The sequence below is a fragment of the Lynx canadensis genome, chromosome B3 (assembly GCF_007474595.2).
Source record: "Lynx canadensis isolate LIC74 chromosome B3, mLynCan4.pri.v2, whole genome shotgun sequence".
Taxonomy (NCBI): Eukaryota; Metazoa; Chordata; class Mammalia; order Carnivora; family Felidae; genus Lynx; species Lynx canadensis.
This window is the reverse complement of record NC_044308.2, coordinates 1,110,392-1,123,759: the sequence shown is the minus strand read 5'-3', so window position 1 is coordinate 1,123,759 and position 13,368 is coordinate 1,110,392. Positions and strand designations below refer to the sequence as shown.

At 50.6% G+C, this 13,368-nt stretch overlaps 1 long non-coding RNA gene across 1 annotated transcript in view; it reads left to right on the top strand.

Annotated features, from left to right (window-relative positions):
* Positions 1–13,368, top strand: part of LOC115515412 — a 40,495-nt gene that overhangs the window by 16,061 nt on the left and 11,066 nt on the right. The window contains exon 2 of the long non-coding RNA XR_004343733.1: positions 6,475–6,616. This is a non-coding gene — a long non-coding RNA (uncharacterized LOC115515412). The remainder of the gene's footprint in view (positions 1–6,474; positions 6,617–13,368) is intronic.

Genomic DNA, 13,368 nt, shown 5'->3' with positions numbered 1-13,368 from the left:
CGCTTTTGTCAGAAACTGCCGACTGTCTTCCCAAGGGGCCGCCCCATGTTCCCGCCAGCGGAGAATGGGGGTTCCTGTCGCTGCACGTCCCCGTCGGCGTCTGGTGTTGTCGTGGTTCCAGATTTTGGCCATTCTTCCAGATGCGTGGTGGTGGCTCCCTCATGTTTTCGTTTGCGTTTCCCTGGTGACCTGTGACGTGGAACATCGCTCTGTGTGCTTACGGGGCGTCGTGTATCTTCCGCGGTGGGGCGTCTGTTAAGGTGTTTGGCCCACTTGTAATGGATTGTCCGTTTTCTTATCGTTGAGTTTTAAGAGTTCTTTGTGTGTTTTGCATAACAGTCCTTTGTCAGATGTGTCTCGTGCAAACGTTTTCTCCCGGTCTGTGGCTTGTCTTCTAATTTCTTGACCGTGTGTTTCACAGAGCAGACGGTTTTAATTTTAATGAAGTCCAGTGAAACGTTATTTCTTTCACGAGTTGTGTCTTTGGTAGTGTATCTAAAACGGCATCACCACACCCAAGGTCATCGGGGTTTTCTCTTCCGTGATCTTCCGGGAGTTTTCTAGTTTTGCATTTTACATTTTGGTCTCTGGCCCATTTTGAGTGGATTTTTGCGAAGGGCGTAAGGTCCGCATCTAAATTCGTTAATCTGCACGTGGACGGCCAGCTGTTCCGGCACCATTTGTTGGAGAGACTGTCTTGGCTCCTTTGTCAAAGATCAGGTGACTGTATCGATAGGGTTTTCTTCTGTGCTCTTTGTTCTGTTCTGTTGATCTATTTGTCTATTCTTTTGCCAATACCACACTATTTTTGTTAGTACTGGTTTGTGGTAAGTCTCAGTGTCGGGCAGCATCGAGTCCTTCAACTTTGTTCTACTCATTCAGTATTTTGTTGGCTATTCTGGGTCTTTTGTCTCTACATATAAACTTTCTTGAGAATCAGTTTGTTGATAGCCACAAAATAACTTGCTGGGATTTTGGTTCGGATTTCACTGCATCTACAGATCAATTTTGGAAGAACTGACATCTGGACAAACTGAGTCTTCCTGCCCATGAACATGGACTATCTTTCCATTTATTTAGTTTTTTTTATTTCATTCATCAGAGTTTTGTAGTTTTCCTCATATAAATCTTTTATGCATCTTGTTAGATTTATGCCTAAGTATTTGGGGGAGGGGTATTGATGTAAATGGTGTTGTGTTTTTAGTGTACACTTCTACTTCTTCATGATTGATATTTAGAAAGCAGTTGACTTTTGCATATTAAATCCATATCCTGCCACCATGCTGTATTTGACTGCTAGTTCCAGAAGATTTTTTCTTTTATTCTTTTGGATTTTTTACATAGATGATCGTGTCATCTGCAAACAAAGACAGTTTTATGTCTTTCTTCCCAAAGTGTATTCCCTTTTCTCGTCTTGTTGAATTATCAAGGACTCTCAGTGTGATACTGAAGAGGAGTGGTGAGGGAGGACATCCCTGCCTTGTCCCTGGTCTTAGTGGGAAAGCTCAGAGTTTCTCCTCATTAAATGTGATGTTCGCTGTAGGGTTTTTGGAGATAGCTTTTATCAAGTTGAGTAAGTTCCTCTCTATTCCTAGCTTATTGAGAGGTGTTTTTTTTTTTTTAATCATGAATGACTATTGGATTTTGTCAGATGCTTTTCCTGCATCTATTGATATGATCATGTGATTTTCCTTTATTAGTCTGATTAACATATGGGTCGTATCAATCGATTTTCAAGTGTTGAACCAGCCTCACGTATCCCAACTGGGATACATCCCACTTGGTTGTGGCATATATTTCTTTTTATAATTTTTTAAATTCAATTTGCTAATATTTTGTTGAGGGTTTTTGCATCTATGTTCATGAGAGATATTGGTCTATAGTTTTCTTGTAATGTCTTTTTTCTGGCTTTGGTATTAGGGGAATGCTGGCTTCATAGAATGAGTTAGGAAGTATTTCCTCTGCTTCTACACTCTGAGAGAGATTGTAGAGAATTAGCATAATTTCTTCCTTAAATGTCTGGTAGACTTCACCGGGGAACCCATCTGGACCTGGTGTCTTCTATTTTGGAAGATGATTTTATTGATTCCATTCCGTTAATAGATCTAGGCCTCTTCAGGTCATCTGTTTCTTCTTATGTGAGTTTTATCAGTTTGTGTCCTTCAAGGAACTGGTCTATCTCATCTAGGTTGTCACATTTATGGGCACAGAGCCATTTGTAGTATGTCGTCATGTGGTATGTCTTTCATTTCTGTGGGATCGATAGTGATCTGCCTTCTTTCATTTCTGATATTAGTACCCTGCAGGCTCTCTCTTGTTTTCTTAGATAGCCTGGCTATAGTCTTACTGACGTCATTGATCTTTTCAAAGCACCACCTTTGGGTTCATTTATTTGTCCGTTGATTTCTTGTTTTTAATTTCACTGGCTTCTGCTCTAATTCTTGCTTCTTTTCTTCTGTTTTCTCTGGATTTGCTCTCCTTTTTCTAGTTTCCTAAGGTGGAAAGTTAGATAATTGATTTTATTTTTAACTTTTTTGAGGCTCCTCCGAACTGTTTTCCAGAGAGACTATAACCAGTCTGCATTCCCACCAACAGAATGGGTTCCCCTTTCTCTGCATCCTTGCCAACATCTGTTGTCTCTCGTGTTGTTGATAGATAATTGAATTTAGATCTTTCTTCCTTTCCAGTATATGCATTTGATGTTATAAATTTCTCTTTAATCACTGCTTTCACTGCATCCCACGATTTGTGATAAACCGTGTTTAATTTTTATTTAGTTCAAAAATATTTTAAAATTTCCCTTGAGATTTCTTCTTTGACCCGTGTGTTACTTAGAAGCATGTTGTTTATTCTGCATGTATCTTGGGATTTTCTAAAACATTGATTTCTAGCTCAATTTCACCGTGGTCTGAGAGCAGGATTGCGTGATTTATATTCTTTCAGGTTTGTTAAGGTGCGTTTAATTTTTTTTTTATTTGAGCGTAGATGGCACACCGTGTTACATTAGTTTGAGGTGCACAACACAGCGATTCGACAAGTTTATACATCACGCTGTGACACTCGTTACAATACAGATGGACCCAGAGTGTGTTATGCTAAGTGAGATAAGTCAGTTAGAGAAAGACAAATACCATATGATTTCACTCATATGTGGAATTTCACGTGTGCTTTCCGGTCCAGAATGTGTTTGGGGAATGTTCCCTGTGAACCTGAGAAAACAAACGTGCATTCTGCTGTTGTTGCATGAAGGTGTCTACGGAGGTCAAATACGTCCATTCAGTTGGTGGTGGTGAAGGTCCACTATGTCCTACTGTCTTCCTACCTCCTGGCTTTGTCCGTTTCTGGCGGAGGGTTGGTGGAGTCTCCAGCCGTCACAGTGGATTCAGCTGTTTCCCCTTGATACTCTCTCAGTTCCGCCTCAGCAAAAACCGGATGATTTGTTGTTAGGCACACGCAGTTTAAGGGTTGTTATATCTTCTTGGAGAATTGGCTCCTTTAGCCTCAAGTACTGCCTTTCGAGATCGCTGGTAACTTTCCTGACTTTGGAGTCTGCTCTGCTTTATTGATACAGCTACCCTTGTTTTCTTTTCGTTAGTGTTAACGTAGTATGTTTCCCCCATCCATTTACCTTAAATTGATACGTGTCTCTCTCCATGAAGGGGGTTTCTTGTAGGGAACACAGAGCTGGGTCTTGTTTTTTGATCCACTCTGACAATCTTTTTTTACTTGGTGCACTTAGGCCGTGGACATTCAAAGTGATAAATATTAATATATTCCTTTTGTCTTGATGCCTTGATCTTTCAAATGTTCAGAGACTCTTTGCTTTCTCAGGTGGGCAGAGAGAGGTAACTGGCTTGCCATTATTGAATTTTAAGCTGTTAAAAACTATGTGGATCATTTTCAAATCTTTTGCCTTCAGAAAAAGAGGACAAAAACTAATTTTTTTATAGTAGTTTGTCTTGTTAGATTAGATGTCTATTTACCGGGGAGGGGTGGGGGGAAGGGAGTTACAGCCACAGGCAGATTTTCAGTACGATCCACCCCGGTGGGCTGAACGATGGCTTTTCCCTGCCCCTGGTAGGGTCTCGGCACCAGCTGGGCACCACGGCCGCGTGCGTGGTGGGTGTTAGCTGGTGATGCCCTAGCTCACCCACCCCCACCCCCACCTCACCCACCGAGCGCAGGCTCCGAAATGTGTTCCGAGCTCTGAGACCTCTCTCCTTCTTAGGAGTGTGCGGACCTCTCCCTTCTGACTATCCACTCCGGCCTTGCTGCTGCAGGTTGAGAGGTGGTGTTTTTCACTCTAGAGTTCTATTTTTTTAATGTGATTTATCGTCAAGTTAGCTAACATACAGTGTATACAGTGTGCTCTTGGCTTTGGGGGTAGGTCCCCCTGATTCATCACTAACATACAACACCCAGTGCTCATCCCGGCAGGTGCCCTCCTCCATGCCCATCACCCATCTTCCCCTCTCCCCGCCGCCATCAGCCCTCAGTTTGTTCTCTTTATTTAAGAGTCTCTCATGGTTTGCCTCCCTCCTTCCCTCTCTGTAACTATTTTTTCCCCTTCCCCTCCCCCGTGGTCTTCTTTTAAGTTTCTCAAGTTCCACATACGAGTGAAAACATATGGTATGTGTCTTTCTCTGCCTGACTTATCTCACTCAGCAGAATACCCTCCAGTTCCATCCACGTTGCTGCAAATGGCAGGATTTCATTCTTCCTCGTTGCCAAGTAGTATTCCGTTGTGTATATAAACCACATCTTCGGGGCGCCTGGGTGGCGCAGTCGGTTAAGCGTCCGACTTCGGCCAGGTCGCGATCTCGCGGTCCGTGAGTTCGAGCCCCGTGTCGGGCTCTGGGCTGACGGCTCGGAGCCTGGAGCCTGTTTCCGATTCTGTGTCTCCCTCTCTGTCTGCCCCTCCCCCGTTCATGCTCTGTCTCTCTCTGTCCCAAAAATAAATAAACGTTGAAAAAAAAAAATTAAAAAAAAAAAAAAAAACGTGGGCTGTTGGGGCGCCTGGGTGGCGCAGTCGGTTAAGCGTCCGACTTCAGCCAGGTCACGATCTCGCGGTCCGTGGGTTCGAGCCCCGCGTCAGGCTCTGGGCTGATGGCTCAGAGCCTGGAGCCTGTTTCCGATTCTGTGTCTCCCTCTCTCTCTGCCCCTCCCCCGTTCATGCTCTGTCTCTCTCTGTCTCAAAAATAAATAAACGTTAGGGGCGCCTGGGTGGCGCAGTCGGTTAAGCGTCCGACTTCAGCCAGGTCACGATCTCGCGGTCCGTGAGTTCGAGCCCCGCGTCGGGCTCTGTGCTAACAGCTCAGAGCCTGGAGTCTGTTTCAGATTCTGTGTCTCCCTCTCTCTGACCCTCCCCCGTTCATGCTCTGTCTCTCTCTGTCTCAAAAATAAATAAACGTTAGGGGCGCCTGGGTGGCGCAGTCGGTTGAGCGTCCGACTTCGGCCAGGTCGCGATCTCGCGGTCCGTGAGTTCGAGCCCCGCGTCGGGCTCTGGGCTGACGGCTCGGAGCCCGGAGCCTGCTTCCGATTCTGTGTCTCCCTCTCTCTCTGCCCCTCCCCCGTTCATGCTCTGTCTCTCTCTGTCCCACAAATAAATAAACGTTGGAAAAAAAAAAAAAAAAAAAGAGTTGGCTGGGGCGCCTGGGTGGCGCAGTCGGCTGAGCGTCCGACCTCAGCCAGGTCACGACCTCGCGGTCCGGGAGTTCGAGCCCCGCGTCGGGCTCTGTGCTGACATCTCGGAGCCTGGAGCCTGTTTCAGATTCTGTGTCTCCCTCTCTCTCTGCCCCTCCCGCACTTGCCCTCTGTCTCTGTCTCTCAAAAATGAATAAATATTTTTAAAAAAGTGCTTTAAAAAAAAAAACTTAAAAAAAAGAAAAGAATTTCTTCTTTGTTAGACTGTTTATGGTGTGTGGTACCTTTTGCCCACTACTTGCTAACTTTGCGTGTGTTCTGGGTGTCCCAGTTAAGGATTCGGATTGCCGTTGTTTCGGCAGAAATCTAGTCTGAACATTACAGGGTGACAGGGTGGAAACTGCTGTGTTTCTACGCTGTAGCCATCCTTTCTCTTTCTCTTACTAACGGAACCCCAGTGTTGTTGAGAATGGCATTGTGCCTAGATCAAAGATTATTATTTTGTACCATTCTTGAAGCCAGTACTTGTCAAAGAAAAACTTGCTGAGGCTTATTGAGAGGGTTTTACTTTCCTGATATAGATACCATGCCTTCCTCCTTCTGGCCCTTCCTAATTCTCAGAACTCGGATGTGATGGCTGGAGCTGAAGCATTCATCTTGCAAATGTGAGGGAAAAATGAAGATCATCTCAGAGCCCCTGGTCCTGATGTCCTTGAGCCACCAAACCAGTGTCAGAGATCACCTAGCTCTAGACTTGCTGTTACAGAAGAGAAATGAACTCACCTCTTGTTTATGCTTCTCTTACTTTAGTTTTCTGTTATATTCAACCAGACTCGCTTGCTGACGGACGCTGGCAGTGCATTTGGGATGTGTTCAGATGCAAGGAAACATGACGTCCACTCAGTTCTGTCCCAGATGCACCGAAGAATTTGAGACCGGAGCCCAGCATGGGGAGGGAGAGTTGACTGAGTAGGTAAGTACAGGGCACTTTCAAGAGGGAAAGCGGGTCACTGCTGAAGCAAGAGAGGCGATGGCCCTGTGAAGGTCCTGCCGCATCCTTTTAGGCTGCTTTCTGCACGTGTAAACTTGGCTTTGAGGGGCATGTTAGATTGACAGCTGGTGGTTATATAACATTTTGGCTTCTAAGCATGTGCCTGCCTGTGAAGCCTTCTGTTATAATTGTATTTATTTATGTGTTGCATATTTGTGAGTTTCTAACAACCCTTTGCTGTGACCTTGAGGGCAAGGTGCGCCTTTGTGCGCATTCTCAGCTCTCACAAGTCCCCTGTGGCTCTTGAGCCCGCTCTGTGGCTAAGCCTTTGCTGTTCTGCTGCCCGTAGAGGTGGCTCTGAAGGTGTGGCTGTTAACCCTTGGGGGTGGCCGGCACCTGCTTTACCCCTCCCCGCTCACGCCTAACTGCCTAACATCCCCCCGCCCCCGCCAAGTGATTGGACCCCAAATCATCGGGAATCGGGGCGATGACCACCCTGGCTTCTTCATGCTGTCAGGGGGTGTTGTGGGGATTTGGGGCACCCATCACTTGCCGACTATCGAGGAGATAAGGCGATGGCGGCTGGCCGTGTCCATTCAGGGGCTTCCGAAAGGGAAAGAGCTGTAGGCATCTGATGGTTGATATCCTTGGTTGAGGACCAGATGGAAAGAGCTGTAGGCATCTGATGGTTGATATCCTTGGTTGAGGACCGAAAGGGAAAGAGCCGTAGGCATCTGATGGTTGATATCCTTGGTTGAGGACCGAAAGGGAAAGAGCCGTAGGCATCTGATGGTTGATATCCTTGGTTGAGGACCGAAAGGGAAAGAGCCGTAGGCATCTGATGGTTGATATCCTTGGTTGAGGACCGAAAGGGAAAGAGCCGTAGGCATCTGATGGTTGATATCCTTGGTTGAGGACCGAAAGGGAAAGAGCCGTAGGCATCTGATGGTTGATATCCTTGGTTGAGGACCGAAAGGGAAAGAGCCGTAGGCATCTGATGGTTGATATCCTTGGTTGAGGACCGAAAGGGAAAGAGCCGTAGGCATCAGATGGTTGATATCCTTGGTTGAGGACCGAAAGGGAAAGAGCCGTAGGCATCTGATGGTTGATATCCTTGGTTGAGGACCAGATGGAAATTGATGGCCTGTAGCCTGGAGGCGACAAAAGATACCAACATATTGATTAGTTGTGGTCCAGAGAGTAACACTAAGAGAGCCACTAGAGTGAGGGAAATCGGGGGAGTAAGGGTGTAATTGTAGTGGAGGGACCAGCGAATTTTTATCTTACATGATAAAGAGCCCGCTGATAGGACAGACTTGAGGTGTGGCGCTCCAGAGCGCCAGCTGTCCTTCTCTGTGGGTCTTCGCTCCACGTCTCTGTGCCCGGCGCCTTCGTCCTCGGGTCAGGTCAGGTGCGCGTCTCCACCCTGCACCCTTCACTGTCCGGTCAGGTCAGGTGCGCGTCCGTGCCTGGCAGGCAGTGAAATCTCCTAAGAATGTCTCCAAGAGCGGAAAGCAGAAAGCATCGCTCCCTCAGAAGGTGGGTCATTAACTAGGGCACCTCGACCGCGCACGCCCATGTGGAGATAAGCTGGAGACCATCGTTACCGACTACCAGACACCCGGCCCGCACCTCACAGGCCACGCTGACAGCTTAGCCTCTCGGAGCCTCCAACGTGTTTGGTTTTGGTTTTTCTTTTGGTAAAAGCAGGATGCTAAGAATTGCATTACCGCGTCTCCCTGCTCAGAGGGCAAAATAATTCTGTACAAATGTATGTTGAATAAGTGGGGATAAAAACTGAAATCGAATAAGGGGGGGTTAATTCCTCAAACACTCATGACTAACCACTCTGGGCCAGTAGCTGGAGATAGAGTCAGGGGAGACCCCAGGTGTAAGCTGGGAGGAAAGATGGACACGTGAATAACTGTGTCACTTACAACGTGACAAGAGCAGGCCTGGCTCTCCTTGTGGTGCAGCTTCTAGAAGAGGGCGTTTGAAGGGTATATTCGTTACGATACCGTGGGCTGTAACCGCGGCAGTGACGACGACGAAATCCAAGCTTTCAAGGACTTGACGTTACAAAAGACTTCTTACTCATTTAATAGCCAATTGCAGGTGCCCTTGGCTGTGGGGAAAGGAGTTGGCATGAGGCATTGAGGAGATGGATAAGTTTTGCTCCACGTTTGGAGACCAATAAAGGTCCTGCATCTTCAACACGTTGTGCCTTCTCGCATCTCCGCAGCCGATGGGGGAATAGGGAGATGTGGGGTGGCACTCATTTCTTTCCCTTGTATTTCACTAGTTAGGACCAGTCCCGTGGCCCCATCTAGGCCCTAGAGGGTCATAAATGCAGTTGCTGGCCAGGCCGACTTTCTCCAAACACGGCCGAAACCTACAGAAAGAAGGCGTGAGTCTTTGATGGGCAGCAAGCCCGTTGTACTCCAGAGGGCTTCCTGGAGGAGATAGGCTTAGTGCAGACTTTTGAAGGATGAATTGGAGTTAGTAACTCCAGATACTGACCTGCATTCCAGCCGGAGGGAGCTATTTGCGACAATAATCATGAGAAGATTTGTGAGAGATTTAGAATCATCTTTGTCCGTTGAAGAGCTTCCAGAAGTTTCATATTTGACCAGAGTGTTATGATCCGTCTGTGTGGGACGAAAACCTATAAACCCAGTTCTGGGTGAAGAGTGATGACTTCAGTTTTCTTGCTGAAGACTCGTCTGGGTGTGGGGTTTGATCGTTGAGTTATCTGAGGTCTGGACAGAACCCGGTGGGTACTGGGCGTGCTCCGTCCAGGGGCCCTGAGCGCAGTGAGCTGACCATAACCTTGGGGCCGGGAACAGGCCGGCCAAGTTGCAGCGCTTGATGGGTCTTGAGCAGCAGGGACAGCAGGTGGGGCGGGTCTGACCAAAGGGTCAGAGTAATGACTGGTGTCTGTGAACCTTGGCTTCTTCGTCTGCGAGACGTGGTTCACGTGGTTGTTGGGGAACAATAATGAGCAGACGAGGGGAGATCCAAACGGGTAAGTAGTGTAGACGGAGGCACTTGTAAGAGACTAGATGCTGTGCATATTAGCCCATTAATTAACCTGCACTTCCCTTCCGTGGCGCTGGATGGATACTTGCTCTGGACAAGACGTTGAGCTAGAAGGTAATGAAGGGCAGTGAACACGAGGCGACGAGCGGGAGCATGTTTTCTGTAGGCCGGGGACCGTGCTCAGCTGAATGGCCCGGGAAAAGCAATCTTTTGAGAGGACCGGCTGGTGGGCATGTGACGATTGCGGCCCTGTGTTTTCCGAATCGCTCTTGAATTAGCTCCCTCCTCCCCAGTCCTAGAGGCATCCCCATAGTTCATATCCTCCTGTCTGTCTCGTGGAATAGATATTGCAGGAAAATCTCCGAAATGGTCATTTTGCCTCTAGCTCTGTTTGCTCATTGGCTCCTTCCTTCATTCAACACCTACTGAGCTGCACCACTCGTGGGGCCTTGGGCGTGTGGCAGCAAATTCCGCCAAAGCGTCGGTCTCCCCACACGGCCGCTGTCTCCCACCGACACAAGAAAGCGGAACCCCGAGCATGGCACAACAACACCGTCCACCCCCCGGACTCGACCCGTCTCCCCAGCCTCATGGCTGGGAGCCCCTTTCTCTGCGTGACAGTCTCCTCATACTCTGCACACGCTTTGCTCTTGAAGTGCTGAAAAGGGCTCCAGGATCGAGACTGGGTATGAACTCTGGTTTGGAGAAGTCACTTAGGCTCAGTTAACTTACTTGTAAATAGGAAATACAAACGGGCCTTGACCTCTAGCGTAAAAAGCCACTGACGTAGGAACGTAAGCTGATTAGCACCACGTCCTAGATGAGTTGGTGTGTGTTTGGTCACAAGCAACAGAGAACCTGACCACAGAGTTTTAAACAAGTGAATGTGTACAGACTGAACGTAGTTTTTGATGTGGCTTCAGTGGCTCAAAGAGACAGGACTGAATTTCTCGACCCTTCCCTCGTGCTGGTCACCTCATGCTCAGAGGGTGGCTGCGGTGGTCCCAGACTTCGCATCTATATCCCAGGTGGAGAGAAAGGGAGAGGGGCGGTGCCTGCCGGGTCCCTCCCGTTTCCATCAGGAAGGCACCGCTAGCCTGGACTGCACACGGCAGAATTCCCATTAGGTCATCTGGTCTGAGAGCGGATCACGCGGCCTTCTCCAGGTGCCAGGGCGGTCGGGGACTTGGAGAAGGTTGAAACAAGTGGCGATCGGGGCTGGGCTCGCTGTACTCCGAACGCATCTGGAGGTCTGCCGACGGAGGAGAAGAGGCCAGCGTTGCCTGGAGTGACCGAGCGGTGTCGGCAGACCTTTTCCCCCCGAATCGCTGCCGCGTGCGAACGAACGCCCCGAGCGTTTGCAGGTGGTGAGTCGTGAGGGCTCAGCACCGTCCCACCAGCTTTGTCTCGTGTTGTGTTCTTTCTTCAACCTCGGTGTAACTCCTCCAGGACACGCAGAGACCCATGAACTGGCCGCCCAAGGACTAAACCGCCCCTCTGCCTACCTCTGTTGTCTTCAGTTTGTCCATTATTTGTCATTTGTCCATTATTCCAGTTTGTCATTATTCCCTCGCTGCACAGAGGGTCGCGTCCAAACCTCGGAACCCTTCCGTCACCTAACACGCATGTGAGTGCAGGGCACGGAGTGAGTGTGCCCTGGCGAACCGTAGAGCGAGGTCGCGCGCACGGAAGGTGATGTGACCGCAGAGCCTGTGCGTCTGGTGGGGACCCGCACCCAGATGGACGCCTCTGTGTGAAGGCCAGCCTGTTCAGGGCCTCCGGGGGTCCCGTCCCGTCCCCACAGCCTCCGGGCTCAGAGTCTAGCCTCCCCTGGCTCTGTGGCAGCTTCCCCTGGATGGACTCCTTCCAGGCTTACGTAGGCACCTCCTGGGGTCCCCTGGTGAAGCCGAGGCGTGACGTCCAGGGACCCTCTGGGCACACACGTGCAGCCGGGAAGTGGGAGGAGTGGATGCCTCCCGGGGCAGACCCCCCCAGCCAGCGGGGGCCGCAGCCCCCGGCCACCTCCTGCACACTTCCTCCCTGCAGGCGGAGGTCTAGACTCTCGGTCGCCGGACGGCTTTGTGGGAGGCGGTCTCGTGAGGTCCAGCAGTCAGTCTTCCTTCTTCCGGGCAGTGGCCAGCTCGGCAAAGACCCCCACAGGCCATGGGGGCCCTTTCCTCTCTGCCTCATTCCTCCGTTTCCCCACGCCGTCTTCCTCGATCACCAAGTGTTAGCACATAAATGTTTATAATTTCAGCTCGGCTTTCCGCGTGGCCCAGGCTGAGACCGTGCGTGACGCTATTCCACTATTTGGGATGATTTCCTTTGTCTAAAAACGTCCCCGCGGTGAGAGTCCTGAGTCGGAACAAAGAAGTATGCTCACAGCTTTGAGAACTTTATCACAGACTGCGAATCAGCCCCCCCCCCCGGCCCTCGGCTGACACCACGGAGGAGTGTCTCCGTGTCTCTGAGTCAGACTGTCCTTCCTCATCACGGAGCCAGGAGTGGAGCCAAGGCCCTGCCGGCAGTGAGCACGGAGAAGGCTGCAGACAGGAACGCGTGTGGCCACGACATTTCTACAACCGGAGCCGCTGCGGTGTTAACGGATGGGGACGCGTGGGCTTCGCCGAAAGGGCTGTTCGCCACTTGGGTGCACGTCTCCAAGGGAAAGAAAACCCAGGCACACGGCCTTTACGGGGTGCGGCCCCTGTAATTGCGCTAATTACCTGTGAGCTGATCAGGGACCAGTACGTGGCCAGGGGTGAGATTCTCATCCCTCACAGTGTGCACTTCCAGCGAGGGGCTCGCGATCTGTGCGTCGCAAGGTGAGCGTTCCCTGCTGACTTCCTCTCCTCGAGTGCGCGCTGGGCTCGCCCCGGGGCCGCCGCCCTCAGGAGTCATTGGGCAGAGCCCAGAGAAGCCAGGAAGAGGGCGCGGGCTGCCGGAGCCCATGGACAGGTCTGCAGTCGAGCGCACCCCGGAAACGAGTCTTTGGGGGGAGATGGAATTTGGACGGCTCTTCGCCAGAGCTGCTTTTGAGTCTGCTCGTCACACTAACAGGCTTTCCGGAAGAACCCAGACACCAGCCACCTCGCCGAGTCAGAAGGCCATTGTCCGGGCCCTGAGAAGAGCCCAGGAGAGCCTTCCGGTTGCCCGGGTGGGCCCGCCATGTGAGTGGAACACTAGACATAGCAGCACAGGCAGGGGGGTCCCCGTGGCCACGAGCCGCTTGGTTCCTCTCTGCTTCTCCGCGGACTTTCTCCCTGCGTGTCTGAGGTCTCTCCGGTGTCCCCAACGGACGGAAGTCTCCGTCCTCAACCTTCTCACTTCATGCCAGGGTTGTGCTGTGTTCTCACCTTCCCCGAGAAGTGAGCGAGAGGAGACGGAAAGGTGGCCTCCTTCGCTGGTCAGCTCTGACCGCAGACGGGGGGCTGCAGGACCGGAGGTGCCTGGGGCGGGCTGTGGCCCCGGACGGACGTCGGTGCCCATGGCCCGAGCCGCTGGCCGTGCCAGTCTGCGGCGCCTTGACGTGTGAATTAGAACAGCATGGGTATCGCAGCTGTTCAGAGGTTACTAGACTGCACGGTCTGTGGGGTGGGGTGGGGCGGGGGTCGAGTTCCTCGTTCTCCTCACTGACCGTGTGGTCTGGTCCTTTCCCTCCTCCTGCGGCCGGAAGGTTAAGATCCAGAAGGAAC